The sequence below is a fragment of the Bactrocera oleae genome, chromosome 4 (genome assembly GCF_042242935.1).
Source record: "Bactrocera oleae isolate idBacOlea1 chromosome 4, idBacOlea1, whole genome shotgun sequence".
Taxonomy (NCBI): Eukaryota; Metazoa; Arthropoda; class Insecta; order Diptera; family Tephritidae; genus Bactrocera; species Bactrocera oleae.
The window spans coordinates 55400022-55415912 of record NC_091538.1 but is presented as its reverse complement, the minus strand read 5'-3'; the positions used below and the strand labels follow the sequence as shown (position 1 = coordinate 55415912).

The window sequence follows — 15891 nt, the reverse complement described above, 5'->3', positions numbered from 1 at the left end:
CCAAATGTAGCGCTACGAAAATGATGCATTGAATTATTTGGCAGTCGGAGTTTTCTAAATCGTAATGATTTCAACCATCGTTCTTTTACTAAATTTCCTTGGGCACCGCAGCATTTGGCCGCGCTTCAAAAAATAACCCTGGTCGGTTCAACACCGAGATATCCTTATTTCTTTCTCGTGGAATTCCTTTCTGATTTTTGCTGCGATGGCGATAATAAGTAAGAACCGTTCTTTCTTAATAACTTCATATGAGATAATAGATTGGATTGAAACCAACCTAAATTGCTTGTAAATTTGCTTGATGAATCATTAATATAATGACAAATAATGCAAAAATCAATTATCAGGTGACAAAAAAAGCCTCCACCAAAACTGGACGAATCACATACAAACATATTCGATTATTTGCTATAACAGAGGCAGCACTTTTTAACTAACCTCTAAGCTAAGTTATCATCAAATTCGATAAATATGCGCTACAAAGAGCAACGACTTCTGACATATCGAGTGAATAATGCAGCTGCAAGCGAAGTGCCGAAGTTACACTAAAAAACCGTTCATTCAAGAATTGTACTAATGTTTAACCGTTGGTTTTTGTGTCAAGCTAACAGTCAGTCTACTTTTACCAGCAATAATTAATTAATAGCCGACTCAAAATAAGTGGTTAACAGTTTACTAAAAGAGACAACAAAGATGGAGCAGGAGTTAGACTAAAAAGTTTAGAATGTTTAAGTTAGCAGAAAAATGCGCTAATGAACTGTCAAAGGTGCGACAGCCGAACAGGCGATTAAACGAGAGACTAGTATTATATTTTGCCAGTCATTTGCGCACAAACTTTGTGCAAAATACAGGAATATTAATTAATCATATTTTTTCCGTGTATTTTTTCTTTTTTTTTTTAGTCTATCGATTTTAAACAGTTCCGCTCTGTGCTTCTTGCAACATATGTATGTACATAGTGCAAACATCTACGTATACTACGTAAAAAATTGGCCAGCAGACGCAGTTCATTAAGAATTTTCGGGTTTACTAAAACACTGTTAGTCTACAAAACTACTATAAAACAAAAAACCGGCAAAGCCAGAACAGACGCATACAAGGGCATACATATGTATGATCCATTTACGCTGGAAGGTATTGTATGATTATACTTTTATACTAAGTATAGGGTGGACTATAATTTGTTCTTTTTTTGGTTTTTTTTTGAAAGCTTAAACTCTATTTTTCATTTAAGCACATTTTGGTGGTATCGACAAGCATTAACAAGCAAAAAAGCTTATACATCCGCTGAGGTTTCATGACTTCTCTCTGAAAATATAGCTGAAACAACAAATTTTAGAGATCTTAAAGCGCTACAGGACCCAATTTTTGTTATTAGAAGTCGAACTATGAAGTTGTACGATCTTTAATACGATCATCAACCCCATCCGTTAGCCCTTATTGTGGTGCATTTTAGGAAAGTATTGAGTGGATCGCCAGAAAGATCCTTAAGGTTTCACGTCCATGTCCATGAAAGCTACGAAAACAGAGAACGTTACTACGAACCTAACCGAGGCAGACACATGATAAAATCGTTTGCCGTAAGTAATCGGAAAGTGTTCAACTGAACCAATAATAGATTAGGTTAGATTAGGTTATACTGGCCGGCTGTCACACCAAACATAGACCTACTGGTCCGTAGTAATGCCAGACGGAGTTTCAGTTTAATTTGAGCTGAAATATTCGTCATACAGGGCATCAACACTTTTTGCGATCTTTAAGATATCAAGTCATCTAATTTTGATACTTCATCTAGCCACTTGAACTGCGAAGCTCCTAAATATTTTAAACGAGTTATAGATAAGGCTGGACAAAAGCAAAGGAGGTATTCCAGCATTTCTCTCATGACTTCTTCCGTACACGTTCTGGCATTCCATCTCACGCTGATGCGTCTAACAACCATTTCGGAAATTTGATTGTGTATCGATTTTAGCGACTTATGTATTTCCTATACTTGCTCGATAGACAGACGGGTGGCTCTTTCGACAATCTCATCAGCTACGTCGTTGACGTAATGCGATTTGAGTTTATTGCCTTAATTGTTGCCCGGCTATCGACGTATGTGCATATACCTATATTGATCTTTTCTATGTTGTTTCCTGTGTTGTTATCTATCTCAGCCGTTTTCCCGATTGCAAATACTTCTGCCTGGAAGATACTGCCGTATTCCGGAAGGCTGAAGGTTAGCCTAAGATCCAACTCCTAGCAATAGCTTACTGCGCCCATGCCATAAGCCATTTTGAATCCGTCTGTGTAGATGTTGTAAGTTCCTCTAGCGAGTCACTTACTCATGCGTCAAACAAATCATATGTATAGCCATAATTATTTCTTGAAATTACAAGGAGAATCTTTATATGAACCACCCTGTATTTACATGTATACATGTATTTCCTTATATATATAACGCTCGGAGTGCCTTATATTAACAAATGATTATAAGTGGTAATAGCGATATTAATTAATGTTTAGCGGTTGAGATCATTCATTTGTCAAACGAGCGCGCCAAACAAACGAACTATGAGTAAGTGAGAAAAAGTATGAATGCCAAGCACAAAAACAAACTATCAAAATAAAGTTTTGTTATTGTAATTTTTAGTTACTGGAACTAAAGTTCATTGAAAATTTCAACCTGTGTTCAGACAATTTTTTTGCAATTATTTTTGTCATCTCCAAACAGTTGGTAACTTCGCCAGTTCCTTGGGCAACGCTCGTCCGTTGGCGTCAATGACCGCACTATCAACCGCTGTGTGATAAAAATCAGCCAATGACTATCGCAATACTACAAAGAATGGCAATTTATTTTGCTTTTCTACTCATTGATAAATTGTTTTTAGCCTAAAACGAAAATTCGGATTTCTTCGGAATTTCATTAATGAATTTTTTTGTGCGACTAGACATGGTTTTATACTCAAAAAATTTCCATGCGAACATACATACATATTTACATATATTTAACAGTACTCCAAGCGTTTGAGTTCTTTTATATCGACCTCGCAGCAACTTTTTTCACAAATTATGGGTTCATACTAGTCTGTATTTACAATATGTCGGTTTTGGTCTGGCGGTGAAAGTCAAATTATAATGATTTTGATTGCCACGTATTCGCTAATAACTCGCTTATTCTTTGCGAATCTCAAATGTGTTAAAAGCTTTAATTTTTTCTAAGCAAATTCCATAATTAAACGAGTATATAATTTAAGAAGTGTTGATTGTAGGGCTAAAATTAGCATTGTGCGCCTAATTTGTAGTTTCTGTAATAGTTTCGGCTGCCTTCGTTTGTTAGTCTATAATTTTTTAAAGTTTTTTTATATAATTTCTTGTTAATAATTTTAAGCTATTCTGAAATGAAACTCTGTTTATTTGGTGCAGAAATTTTTAAAGTTTTTAAAAAATATTAGTTATAACTAGTTGTCTTGAAGAAGACACGCGACCGACATTTAATTATGTATAATTTTAAATAGGTAGTCAGTGGTGACTATAAAATTAGTTAGTGATGGTAATCAGGGTTGCAAATAATGCATTAAAAACATAATTGAACTAACATTTGAATTAAAATTTTTGTATTTTTTTATACCAAATACGGGTTTAAAAAAAAAATGTTAATCCCGCATACCAGATCAAAAAAAAAATGTTAATCCCATATTCCGGATTAAAAAATAACAAATAAAAAATATATTAATCTCAACTGCCGGATTGAAAAATAAAAAAAATAAAAATTAAGCATATAAATAAGAATTAAAAATGGAATTTTAGAATTAACATTCAAATCAAAAAGTAATATTTTCAATTTTTATTACTGAACATCTTGAATTATAAAATGAAAATTTAATTTTTAATCGCAACATTAAAATCAAATTTTTAATCCCCCATACCGGATTAAAAAATAAATAACTAATTTTTAATCCCAATATCGGAATTAAAAATTATATTTTAAATTTTTATTTTTTAATCCTAAATTTTTGAATTACAAAATTCGCAACCCTGACGGTATTTTATATTTATATCCTTGAAGTTTTAAATATGTAATTTAATTTTTAAATAAGAAAATCAATAACTTCTATTTTCCAACTCTGTACTATTGAAAATTTTTAGAAGTAATTTTTATACTCTTGCAACATGTTGTTACAGAGGGTTGTAGGTTTGTTCACCTAAAGGTTGTTTATATCACCCAAAACTACTGAATCACATTAGGAAGAGGCGTGGTTTTTTAGGTGGGCGCGGTCCAGCCCTCTAATAGGTTTAATGTGCATATCCCCTACAGCGCTAAATCTATATTAACCAAAGTCAGTCAGGACTAATATTTTCATATCAACAGCGTGAAAATAGGTGAAATCGGGTACCTGCCCAATCCCCATATTACGGTTTTGATTAAAATTACTAAAAGTGCGTTAACTCATTAAATAAACTAGTCAAAAACGTTGAAAATTACGCATAGGAGAACAATTAGGCTTTATAGGAGCCAAAATAAAAATTGGACAAAGGGCGTGGCACCGCCCACCTTTAGAGGAAAAGCCATATCTCGAGACCTGCTTGAGCGATTTCAAGCTGATTTGGTATATAACGTTCTTCTAATATTCCTATGTTACAGTGTAAAAGTGGACGAAATCGGACTACAACCACGCCTACTTTCCATATAACACAATTTTAAATTCCATCTGATTATCTCACTTTCTAGTATCAAATCAAGCAAAAATGGATGTGTCGGAATAAAACTTTACACGAATAATGCCTTTTGAGTATACCACCTTATGACCAAAAATTATCTAAATTTAACCAAAACTGTTCAAGCCCCTAGGTACTGAATATGTGGACCCCAGTGCCTATAGTTACTGAAAATATCGGTCAACATAGAACAAGGCGGCAAGATCCACAAAGAAATCTAAAACGAGTATACCATTTGACTTTGTAAATTTTTTCAAATCGTTTTGTTTTGTTAAAAGCGGGTAAATAATTTGTATCATTTATCCATACATATATATTATTTAAAACAACTAAAAAATAATAATTGTATTTTCTAACCGGCAGCAGGACGAACATAAAGGATGTTTTAATCTGGGATCGAGAATGACTTTCACATTGCTTTCTATTGTTCTATTAAAAAAGATTATTAATAAGCCTACATTTTAAATAAATAATATTATATTATTTTAAGGCATAATGATCTAAGCTAACATTTTATTGGCATTAAGAGCTTCACTAGGTTATTTTAAGACCTATAGGTTCATTTTTCTCAACCTTTATTCTATATACTGAACCGGTTGTTCATAGTAGAGAGAGTGTACATTTTTAGTGGGTATTAGAGTTACTGAAGCTCAATGCATGCTAACTAATAATTTTTGGATTAATCGAAAACAGGACATGAGACATTTGATAATAAAAAAACCTCTCACTACCCAGTCTCTAATTCTCCTGAATCAATACTTTCACTATTTATGAAAATGAAGAAATGTATAAGACTGTAAAACATCTGCCTTTAGGTAGAAAAATAATGCTTCAACCAACAACCATCGGCGAAGAGGTGAGATATACTCGAAGGGGAAAAGTCAAAAGAGCATATTCTTTGAGAACCTGTCGGAGAGCGTCGTAATAACTAAATCTGATTGGGGAGAGGTTAAAATGGTTTTGGCCAATAAACTTCCCTACGTCAAATATAATTGGGTAAGAAGAAATAGGATATGATAAGGTATCATCTATATTTATAGAAAAATAGACTTCCAGATTTGTGAAAAATGACATGTGGCAGAGCACCGGATAACTGATCAGAATTCTTCTGATTTAAAAAATGCTTACTTGTACAAATCCACCAGTTACCGTGTGTATGGTGTGGGAAAGGGATGATCATCATCTCAGCAAAAACTAGCTAAACGCCACGTTAATGAGACATCCGAGCTTCATCCATAAATTGTATCGAATTCTTAAACTAAATTTTACAATGAGTTTATGCTTATATGATTCCACGAATTGATATCAAAACTGGCACAGGGTGTCAATATAGCTTTTAGAAGTTAGTGAAAACTGTGCATCTCTCGGGATTGCTTTTTTTGAAATTTCAAATATGTAAATCCTGGAACACAAAGCTTGTTCGATTCACCATCCACTACAATCGTTTTCTGTTACATTGTGAAAGAAACTTCAATAGTTGGAAGGTATCGTGCTAAATTTGACAATTGGACTTTTAGGATTTAATTTGTGGTAGGTAAATCGGAAGTTTATCACATATCGCCTTGTTAGGGAATAAGTAATTTATTATTCCAAAATCTATTTCGTATCTTAAATTGTCTGCATAGAAAATTAAACTTACCTAAATCAATTCTCTCAATTTTGTGCCACAATACCTTACATTTCAAAACTACAACCACTCCTGATCTGTTGTTTTAGTGCTGAGCGGCAGCAATAGGAATAAAACGCTCAAAACTCGCAAAAACTTAAACCCCTAATTAGTTTTCCTTGTATTTTATATTGAACCGTTATTCGGGCAGCGCTACAAATTCCTTGGAAATAGGAGCTGTCGGCGTGTAAACAAATGAAACTTAAAAATAAAACAAAATGCAAGAATAAAATTCTAACGTGTTTAACACACTTTTGAGGAGGGCTTGCTCGCACTACTTTTGCGGAGCTGAGCCATTTGAAACGCCTCCAGGCAACAGTTAAACTACACACAATGTATGGCAAGCTGTTTAAAGCAGAGAAAGGAATTAGATTGAAATACACAACAAAAAACAAATTTAACAGGCCAAAGCTACTAGGCAGCCAGGGAGGCCTGCGGGCTCTTTCTTACTTCTTACTCGTTTGCCAAATCCGAACTAAGGCGGACACTAGCGCAACGTTAATTTGGATATCACTGAGGCCACAAAATTTCGAAAAACGTATGTTGCAATAAGAAAGGGAGAACATAAAGGGTTTCTATAACTTCGAATTATTAGAAGAGGGTAACTAAAGCTTCAGAGAGGAGCTAGTTCATACATCTATACAAATATATAATTAATATTTAGCTAAAAATTATGTTTAATATCAAACTATTGTTCAAAACTGAGCGTAAAAATCTACAGCAAAACCCATTTGCACCAACAACAAAAACCTCTAAACCTTTTAATTGCCACATACGAGCCAAAAACATTCCCATTCGCGCCAAAACGCACCAGTCTGCGCTAGAGTAGCCTACACCACGGTAATTACGCGCAACGCAACACAGCATCCTCTACATCTTCACTATTAAAGTGGCAAAAGTGCTTTTCTGTCTCGCCGCCGCCACAAAACACTTTGATTGCACAGCGGCAATTCATCATCGAGGCAATCATGGCGTTATGATTACGCCGACAATATTTGGTACATACGAGCAGGTAGCACATTCATATTCGCGAAATACAATAAGTTCAGCGTTAAGCCGACCAAAGACTACAAAAAAAAGGATTAAAGATGTCCGGCTAAAGAGCGTAAGCTAAGCACACCAACGCGACAGCAGTTGCAAGGGGAGTTGACAGTTTGCGTATAAGTATAAAGTCTGCGCAGACGCGTTGCTGCAATGTGTGGTACGTGCGCAGCACGAGCCTAAGTGCCCATCTTGTGGGTATACCGTTGTGTTATGATTTGAACCTTTTCGGGTTTCTGATGCTTGATTGACAGGTAGTGGACACAGACATGTGTTAAGTCTAAGCGGACGAACGATTTTTGGCTCATCAAATGGTAGCACGACATCAATCAATCGGCTTTCCGCCGGCAAGTGATTTATTGACATTTAAGTGAAATGTAATCAATATACCCGCGCATGTGGGCAAATATGACGCGTTCGGTGAGCAAGCTTTTAATTAATATTAAAATTGAGAATATATTACATATTACTAGAAATAATTATTATTCAAATAAGGTCAACGGATTAGTGTTAACATTATTAATGGCACTGGATCAATAATTGTATTTCAAGCCAAGTCTCGAACCAATGTTAGTAGATTATATAAATCGCGCGAAAAATTCTACAATAACAAATGGAATGGAATATACTCCCATACTGCATTTTGAAACTAAGTGTTTCCGCCAGTAGCCAGCAAAACTCGCTATTAGAAGAAGAGGAATATGGTAGTTCTTGCAAACAAACAATACCTTCGATAATGTGCAGAAATAAAGTATAAAAGAAAACGTTTTACTAGTCCTTTTCAGCTATAATCACAACTTTAACAAGAAACAAGAAAAAACATTAACTTCAGTTGCACCGAAGCTATAATACCCTTCAAAAATACAGAATATTTATTACAAGAACTTGATTTTGATCGTTCAGTTTGTATGTAAGCTATATGACGAGTGCAAAATTTCAGACCGATATCTCAAAAGCTATACTTTATAGGGTCCCGACGTTTCCTTTAGGGTGCTACAAAGATCGTGGCAAACTTAATATATCTTATTCAGGGTATAAAAATAAACTCGATAAATGTCCACCAAAGATCCTATTTTGGATTAAACTGAAAATTTAAACCGGGTTTTTGAAATGACCTGGTAATAATTGGATATCCGAATAATTAGACAAACGAAAATTAACCATACATATGTAATTATATATATATATATTTATTTATATATATACTATTCAGTTTTTAGCCACAGTGCAACTCTTTGTCTATATGAATACCTCCATTTTCGGTCGCAGCCCTAATTTTGAACTAAATGGGATCTAAGACACTATATTCCTTAAGCAGAATTTTCTTTAGAAGTTGTTTGCACTACAAACGATCTTTGAACGTAAAAATAAAAGTCTGTAATCAGTTCAAAAGTCATTATTTAAGAAAAGAGAAGTATTAAATAAAGTATAAATTGACAGCAGAAATTGTAGCTCCGTTAGCCAGTGGCCGCCAAACAAATGAGATTGTAGCGTATTGTCACGCTCTTGGTGACCCTACAAGTAGGAAGGCTATTGCTGTTGATAATGAAAGCACATAGAATATCTAATCGTCCGAATCGAAAATAAACTACAAAAACGATTTATAACAATTTTATTGAGTTCATAATATGTTTACCAATACCAAAAAATTAGCGCTTGCCGAAACCCGGGATTGAACCGGGGACCTTTAGATCTTCAGTCTAACGCTCTCCCAACTGAGCTATTTCGGCACATATTTAACACATATGTATAAAGCATACATTTTATTTTGAAATTTTTAATAAAAGTTATTAAAACTGATAAAAATTGAAAAATAAAAACTATTTGGTGCAAAAATCTTCAAACCATTGTCTCTTATCAATACAACCTTGATTTTTTAATAAGTAAGATGATTAAATTGCCCCCCTGCACGCTGCACGCAATTTTTTATCAAAAGTGGAACATTATAAAGTCGTCGTCGCGACGTTCGCCAACAACAACACAAAGCCACTAAAAGCAACAAAAGAAAAGGTCGCAAACTATGAAGTATGAGCAGCATTTCGCCGGAATGCCACGCCCAAAAGCGACATTGAAACCGGCGCGAATTCGCATTTCAGCGGGTACAAACGAAGAAAAAAGCAACGTCAGGGACAGTTAAACTAGCCGAAAAAAGTAAAAGCGTCAAAACAACACAAAGAAATACAACTTACCAAGTTGTTGCTTTATTTATGTTTTTATTATTAAAACCGATTTGGTTAAAGTTTTTGCCACTATTTGTGTTGTTGGCCGAATCAGAATCAGTTGGCGCGACTGCAAACCCATAATTATGAAATTATTACCGAGCGCCAAGTTAAAAGGTACTAAAAACGTAAGAACTTGAAGCATAATTAAAACAAAGCAAAAAACAACTACAATCGTCGCGAGTCTCTGAACAAATACAACAACAAGCGCACGCAGTCAACTTTTCCTGCCATCGTTCATCACCGTCGGTCAGCGCTGGTGCTTAGTGATCATCAATGGCCAGCGACAACGCGCAGCGGCGGCAACTGTCTTCGCGGCATCCGTACCGCCGCCGATCAGCCCGAACGGCCTTTGCATGCCACAAGCGACCGACCAGGCAGCCAACCTTGCGTTCAGCGTACACCCTGCGGGCAGACAGGAAGTTGTGCTATGTTGAAGAAATTTTCGAAACTTTTTAATTTTTTATTCGTTGATTTCCTTGCTTTAAATGTCTATTTTTCTGCTTTCTGCTTCTTACTTTGCTACTCGTTTCGCGCCGAATGTCTCTCTTAATTCTTTGTCTTAAGATTTTTTAGTTTTCGTTATTAATTTTATTCATCAGACCGCGTATTGCGTGCTTTGCGTGCGGTTTTGCTTGTGGTCGACATGAAAATGTGTAGAAAAAATTACAAAAAACATGCGCCGGCGGTTTGCTTTTGCTGCTACAGAAGCCAGCAGGCGCATGCTGCACGCAACCAATCCAAAAAGAATTTGATTTATACCATGATTTTGTTGTTGAAAATCTTCCTATTAGCCATCTAATGGATCTGGTATGTCATCAATATGGATTATAGTTGCTTACACTAGTTAGAAGAAATATTTGAAATAATTGAAAGAAATATATGTATATGTCTGCTCGATATTCTAAACATATGTATATATTTAGACAAAGAACAAGATTTTCAATAAGAGTCTTGTAATGTGCTATATGTCTATATAAGCAATATATGTACATACACATAAGCAAATCCATCTGCTTCACATTTAACATCCCACTTTTTATGGCAGCCGACGGCATGAATATAACTACCATTGCACTTTATATTTCAATTAAAGCTTTTATTGCTGAGAATTTTAATTAGAGCATACTTTGTACATTTATTTATATCTGTACTAAGAAATAATTATAAAACAAACTGAAATATGATATACACTTACATATAGTTTCGATTTCTTAAAAATGATGTATAGAAAACAGAAGCACTGGTTGCGAACCTTCAAATTAGGAAATACAGAAAAAAGATTTAGGAATATTCAAATTTACGCGTACAGGGATACTGGGAGAGACAACTGATCTACGCAAGAGCACTAGAAAATATGCTAGATCAGCTGTTCTACTATTTATGAGCTATAGAACATTCTTAAATGGAGGATTAAAGTGAATAACTTCGTTCGTATGAGGGAATGAGTTCGGTAAAATCCAAAGTAAAATACTAATACTAACAATATATAATTATAGTATATTATCCAAGTGAAGGACACGCACCCCAACATAGATCTTACATAAAGTCGAAATAATCACCTGAACTCTTGACTCCGGTCAAATTCAAGAAATATGGTGTGTGGTGGCATATTTTTGAAGACAAAATAATTTTTTTTTTTTGGATCGTACGCATATAAAAATATTTTGATGAAAAGAAGCTCAAGTGAATAACCTTAAGATTTTCCAAAGCTTCAAAAGGCAGCAGTTAAAATGTCATGACATTCTATTCAATAGTTTCCGAGTTATTGTGCTAAGATTGACGCTACTTTTGTTACTTTAAAAACAATAGATGATAAACAATTTTGTGATTTAATTTTCCACTGCTTCTTGATGGGAAAAAATACCGTTCAAACGAAGCAATGGCTCAAAAAGTATTATGAGGACTCCGCGCCATCAGAAACCACAATAAACTTCAAACGTTGTCGTAGAGATGCCAATGATGCAAAACACAGTGGGCGTCCAAATGAGGCTGTAACAACAGAAAACATAAAAAAAAATCCACAAAATCGTTTTGAATGATCGATAGTGAAATTGCATGATATAGCTGATATCGTAAGGATTTCAAAAAAACGTGTTATCTTTATATTGTATGAGCATTTGTCCATAAAAAAGCTCTGTTCAAAGTTGGTGCCGCGTTTACTGACTAAAGCAACGTGTTGATGATTATGAACAGTGTTTGGCCATGTTTAAACGTAACAAACCGAAAATTTTGGAATTTAAAAGGTGTAATATTCATCGACTATCTTGAGAAAAGAAAAACCATCAATAGTGACTATTATCTAGTGTTATTGGAACGTTTGAAGTTCGAAATTGTAAAAAAGCGACCGTTGTTTCATCAAGAGAACAAGTCAATCAAAACAATGACAAAAATGCATAAATTGCACTTTGAATTAATGCCGCGTCCGCGAATGAAGAGGTTATCACTGAAACTAAGGCTTATTTTGAGGCAAAGGACAAATCGTTCTCTAAAAGTGGTATTGAAATGTAAGAGCGGCGCTGGATTAATTGTGTTGCTCTTAATGGAAATTATACTGATGAACAAAGTAAATTTTGAACGAAAAAGAAGTGGTTTTCTTTGTTAGGCCCGGGACTTTTCTGCCCATGTGTTAATTGAAATTGTCAAAAGTTGGATCCCAATAAAGCATTTTTCATAGGCAATAACAACCTAGAAGCTTGTACTGCATACCAATTACATCAAGGTACGTCAATTCTTAAGCAAACATACTAAAATCATCTCTTATTTCTGAACAATACCATTAAAAATTCAGATTACCTTTCAAATATGTAATGTTGTTTGCCAGACGGCGACAGGTATTGTGTATGAGAAAAGTATCTATATATTTTTGAAGCTTTCTAATGTTAGGATATCACGCTTGATAAAACTTTTTTTCTACACTTTCTTCTGTTTACCCGCAATTAAATTAAGGACTAGTTAAACTAAAAACTCAATATTTCCAAATTAATTTATTCTAGTTAAATATCAGGTATAAATCTCTTCGAATTACAATTGAATTCTGATGGAGTTAAAATTTAAAGATTCAAAAGAGAACTTTTATCAAAAGCTGTCCCAATAACTTAGAAAATAGGTATTAAAATCTCAACAGATCTTTAAAACTGATTAACTGTTCGAAGTAAGCTTAAAATTTGTGGGGTAAAAACAAGTTCTCAAACAATTGACTATATGTATCCGAAATATAAGTCAAAAGCTCTGATTTCATGTAATCTTTCCTCACATATTATCAAAATTTTAACATTTTTTTTTTATATTTTAAAAACTATCTCGAAATTAAAAACAACATGCCGAAATAGCTCAGTTGGGAGAGCGTTAGACTGAAGATCTAAAGGTCCCCGGTTCAATCCCGGGTTTCGGCATAGAGTTATATTTTAGTAAAATTTCTTACTAATTTGAGTATGAGGCTTTGAAAACTTTTAATTTTCATGAATTATATACCATAACTTTATAGAACATTGTATACCATATACGATATATGTACATATATTAGCTATCATTTTGATAATATGTAAAACTTTGTGGGGAAATTTTTATAATTGTTTATTTAACAATTAGTTGGATGTTTTGACATTTTTGTAGAATTCTTCCAAATTTTTAAAAGATTTAATTAGAGAATAATTTCATAGTCATTTTACTGGCCGAAATAGCTCAGTTGGGAGAGCGTTAGACTGAAGATCTAAAGGTCCCCGGTTCAATCCCGGGTTTCGGCAAATTTATATTATATTTTTACTATCACTTATATTATGGAAAAACACTTTCGATTAAAATGTTTGCAATAAGAATATTATTAGATGTAATACATATAATTTATAAATTATACCATATTAATACTCTTTTTAAGCTTAATTTCATACATTATTTTGTAGTTTAGTTTTTGTTATTACTAGAATCGTATAATAAAATAATGTGGGATTTCCAAAGCATACTTATAAAGTATTCGCTTAACGGTAAACTGCTGTAATAACCGTTTGATCGTTTAACGGTTTAATATAGCCGAAATAGCTCAGTTGGGAGAGCGTTAGACTGAAGATCTAAAGGTCCCCGGTTCAATCCCGGGTTTCGGCATTAGACTTTTTAATAAAACAAGAAGATGGAAATTAATTAGTATGAAAAAATATTAAAACTTCGTATATTAGGACGAGAAGGACAAATAATAGTATTTAAAAAGCGAGAGAAGTTTTTCAGAAAAATCTAAAAGGCAAAATAATAAATAGTAGTTGCTTCTTCCTTACTCCTTTATATAGGTAGCGCTTATAAAATATAACAAATAAAAACAAAACATATAAAAAGAATTGTAAAAATTTGTTATTCATAAAAATAGGTATCTTCCAATCGTAAGTACTGCTACACATCATATACATATGTTTTTATTATATTATTTAATTTTTATTATTTTTGTACCACTTTTATAAACACTTTACTGATCGCTTGAACAAATAAAATAACAAAAATATACAAACATATTTAGGGACATACGAAAAAATTAATGTACACGTGACTACACCTTTTAACTTCTACGTATCTGTTACCCGCCTCCTCAACGATCTAGTTTGTTTAATTTCTTATCTACCTTGGAATCTTTGTTTGTTATGTACAAATTTAGATATTCTACTTAATTTAGGTATATAAATGATATAAGTGTATGTGGTACTGAGTCACACTCGTATATTTTTACCTACGTACCGTAAAAGTGCCAATCGCTGCAGGCGAAAAAACGTCAGCAGCAAAACAAATGTTTGAACTTTACACAGTAGCCGACAGTTGTTGTAGTGCTTGTGGTCTGTGTCTACAGGATGCACCTTGTTCGTGCATATTTTATGCAACATTTACGAAGAAAAGGACGTACAAAAAGCGAATAAAAGCAAACTACTTTTGAATATTTATGGAATATGTGCTAAATTTTAATGTATGCAAAAGAGTAATAAACAAAAAAAACCGACGAACCCTTTGTGGATATTTGTAGGTAAAACGATAAACAAACCGTTATGAATTATATCGACTTACAGTAATAACTCATTTTTGGTACAGCTGAGTAGACCTGAAGCAAGCAAAATAGAAAAATTAATTCTCTTACATGTACGTATGTATATATTTTTAAAGCAACATATTAAATTTTTGGCGTGATAAAAAAATATTTAAAAAATAAAATTAACAAAATAATTTCTTATGCCGAAACCCGGGATTGAACCGGGGACCTTTAGATCTTCAGTCTAACGCTCTCCCAACTGAGCTATTTCGGCGCACATCAATAATTTCGCTCGTCGAGCAGCCGATTACGCACCGACATACACGCACATACACTCTCACAAATTTAGTTCATTGAAAATGCGTATCATATTGTATAAATTTGTATAGATTAAGGTATTGTTAGATGTAAATTATATAAACAAGCTGAACAAAAATAAAATATAGTTCGGATATGCTCAGGTGATTAACGAAAATATTCTCCTTATCATTTCTATATTTAGAACCTGTTCAACAAGCGTGTTGTTGGAGTGCACATACAAACGAAATTGGACTGGTTTGTTGTTGTTAATTTTTTTTCTTATCATAAAATCTTTCTTTTTCGGTTAAATATACTCGGAAGCTAATAAAAATATCACAAATTCACAGTTTTTACTATGGAAAAAATGCAATTATTAGAAAACTGCGAATTATGGAAATTGTAAAGGATGTTCCAAAATTAAGGCAACATTCGAATTAAATAGAAGATACAGTTTTTAGTCTTTCGATTTATGGAATAACACAACGGGTAGATGACATCCACGGTTTTCCATACATTTATATATGTGCACTTGTTTGGCTGATTTTCATTAATGCAACGTTGAATCTGCTCCTTTAAAGTACGCGTGGTTGTGGGCTTGTTGCAATGGTCCTGTAATTTTAAAAAACCCCATAAAAAGAAATCTTATGATGCTAAATCACACGTTTTAGGAGGACACTTGTGATCATCAAAACGAAAGAGTACACGACCTGGAAATGTTTCATGGAGTAATTAAAGTGTTTCACAGGCTGTATGACCGCCTTGTTGAAACCACATAATGACCGCATTAAAATCATCCAATTTCGGCAAAGATAACTGGGTTATCATGTCGCGATTTCGAGCACCAGTGACAGTCACTGCTTGACCAGCCTCGTTTTCAAAAAAGTATGGTCCAATTATGGCTCCGCACCAAACAGTGACCCCTTGTGAATGCATATGTTTTTCGACAGTCACATGTGGGTACT

At 33.8% G+C, this 15891-nt stretch overlaps 5 non-coding genes across 5 annotated transcripts; 3 read left to right on the top strand and 2 right to left on the bottom strand.

Annotated features, from left to right (window-relative positions):
• Nucleotides 1-9065: 9065 nt before the first annotated feature.
• On the bottom strand, nucleotides 9066-9138 carry TRNAF-GAA (transfer RNA phenylalanine (anticodon GAA)). Its single transcript has one exon. It is a non-coding gene; the product is annotated as a tRNA-Phe (tRNA).
• Nucleotides 9139-12949: 3811 nt separating this feature from the next.
• TRNAF-GAA (transfer RNA phenylalanine (anticodon GAA)) lies at nucleotides 12950-13022 on the top strand. The gene has a single exon. It is a non-coding gene; the product is annotated as a tRNA-Phe (tRNA).
• A 278-nt stretch (nucleotides 13023-13300) lies between these two features.
• TRNAF-GAA (transfer RNA phenylalanine (anticodon GAA)) lies at nucleotides 13301-13373 on the top strand. The gene has a single exon. It is a non-coding gene; the product is annotated as a tRNA-Phe (tRNA).
• A 282-nt stretch (nucleotides 13374-13655) lies between these two features.
• Nucleotides 13656-13728, top strand: TRNAF-GAA (transfer RNA phenylalanine (anticodon GAA)). Its single transcript has one exon. It is a non-coding gene; the product is annotated as a tRNA-Phe (tRNA).
• Nucleotides 13729-14830: 1102 nt separating this feature from the next.
• Nucleotides 14831-14903, bottom strand: TRNAF-GAA (transfer RNA phenylalanine (anticodon GAA)). The gene has a single exon. It is a non-coding gene; the product is annotated as a tRNA-Phe (tRNA).
• Nucleotides 14904-15891: the final 988 nt, after the last annotated feature.